This window comes from Sinocyclocheilus anshuiensis, unplaced genomic scaffold (assembly GCF_001515605.1).
Source record: "Sinocyclocheilus anshuiensis isolate Anshui unplaced genomic scaffold, SAMN03320099.WGS_v1.1 scaffold447, whole genome shotgun sequence".
Lineage (NCBI taxonomy): Eukaryota > Metazoa > Chordata > Actinopteri > Cypriniformes > Cyprinidae > Sinocyclocheilus > Sinocyclocheilus anshuiensis.
Window position 1 is genome coordinate 430521 of NW_015552615.1, and position 2146 is coordinate 432666.

General features: G+C 26.4%; 1 protein-coding gene across 1 annotated transcript in view; it reads left to right on the forward strand.

Moving 5' to 3' along the window:
* LOC107666148 (TOX high mobility group box family member 2-like) overlaps positions 1-2146 on the forward strand; it is a 134242-nt gene that overhangs the window by 121584 nt on the left and 10512 nt on the right. The window lies entirely within an intron of this gene.

Sequence of the window (2146 nt, forward strand, 5' to 3'; positions counted from 1 at the left end):
TATTATTATTTTTTTATTTATTTTATTTTATTTTATTTAATTTTATTTTATTTAATTTTATTTTATTTTATTTAACAAAAATAGGTTTTAAATAGATTAACTGTTACATTTATTTATTTATTTATTTATTTATTATAATCTTATATTATTAATGTATGTAAAAATAATTACATTATAAAAATGTATTATTTATTTATTATATTCCTTTATTATTCATGTATGTAAAAATAATTACATCATAAAAATGTATTATTTATTTATTGCCTTCTGACATTATTATCATTAAAATGTGCCACATTTTCCCCATAAATTCCCATTACTGTAATGGGAAAAAATGGATATATTATTTCAATTATATTGAAAGTAGAAGTATCCTAAACTCTAGAAGAGACAGATTTCTGGCTCTTATTTCAAGGATGCTTTTGCACTCCATATAATCTCAGTGCTGTTTATGAGGCAGAATTGAGATATTCAGGAGATCTCATTTGTATTTTTTCTTCCTGTGGGACCGCAGCCACATTCATCTCGTTAAGTCACACTGCTTTTTCTCGTCTGGATGTGTCTGGAAGCAGCGTGACGTATGCTGTCACTGTTTTAAAGCGTGCTTCCCCTCATCAGCTGAAATCATTCTGATGTCCGTCCCAGTTTCACAGGGAATTGGCTGCACTTGTTGCCAAAAAGAAATGGAAACCGTGATTCAGGGATGGTGAAATGATTGACAAGCAATTACATTAGCCTGCATTGCATTTCATTCACTTTGTTTGCATTGGCTGCAGTAAATTCAGTCTTTCTCTTCCACAACCCCCAGCCTTTTCTTTCCTCTTCTTTTGTGCTGTTTTTTTTATGCACACTTAGAAATCTGTCTGGTTTTCTAATGTGAACCTCCTCAATGTGAACCCAGAAAGAATTATTTTGTTTGAAGCATGTAGTTAATTTGCTTCCATTATGACAGCTGCATTTACAGTCATGCACTGTAAAACATGATTTTCTTGGTAATTATGCTTAAAAAAAAAGAAAAAAAATCTGGTGGGTCAACTGAAATAAGCTGAAGTGTTAAAATGACTAAAACTAAAACTGAAATATAAATAAATAAAATATAAATATCTATAAAATAGATATTTAAATATATAAATATCTATAAAAAATATAGATATAATTTTAATTAAACATAAAAAACTAAGTTACATGACAAAAGCACATTAAAAATGACTAAAATGCAATATGCAACATGCAATACATTGTAAAGAATGATTTTTTTTGCTCAGTATTTATACTTAAAACAAGAAAAAAAATCTGAAAACAAGACAATATCTAATGTTATTTTGTCTCTCAAATAAATGTAACTTGATTTAAAAATGTTTAAATGTATACCAGGTTTCTTATAGTCATCTTAAACTAAAACTGGAACTGAATTTTTTTTTTTTTTTTTATAATAATAATAAAACCTGACCACAAACTTTTGAACAGTAGTGAATGAATAGCCTATTCATTGTAGGTACAACAAAAATGGCCTATTTAATTCTACGGATAAGAGAGAATGTTGAAAATTGACTTGGAAAAACTAGATTATGAATTTGTTGTGCTGTTAAATTTTGTCTCTCAAATAAATGTAACTTGATTTAAAAATGTTTAAATGTATACCAGGTTTCTTATAGTCATCTTAAACTAAAACTGGAACTGAATTTTTTTTTTTTTTTTAATAATAATAATAATAATAATAATTGGTTACTTGAAATAAAACAAACATTAACTGAAATAAAATAATAAAATATTTATATATTTTAATAAAATAAAATATGTAAAATTAATCATTTTCAATGCAAAATGCAACATTTCTTAGTTTAATTTAGTTTACCTTGAAGTACTAAAATAACTAAAACCAAAATTGAAATAAAAATTTATAAAAACTATATATATGTATATTTAAAATAATAAATAATCTAAATAATGCTGAAATAACACTGATTTGTACTGGAAAATAAGACAAAAACACTGAGCAAGATTTTTTTTCTCTCCACTGAGACAGTAAAGACCTGAGGACTAGATTTTAGGTGGTAAGTTTAGGCTAAACTAGCGTGTATGTTTCAGATGCATGGGGTTGAAAGTTGTTGACATGGCACTGACCAGGTGCAAAGCAACGGTTAAC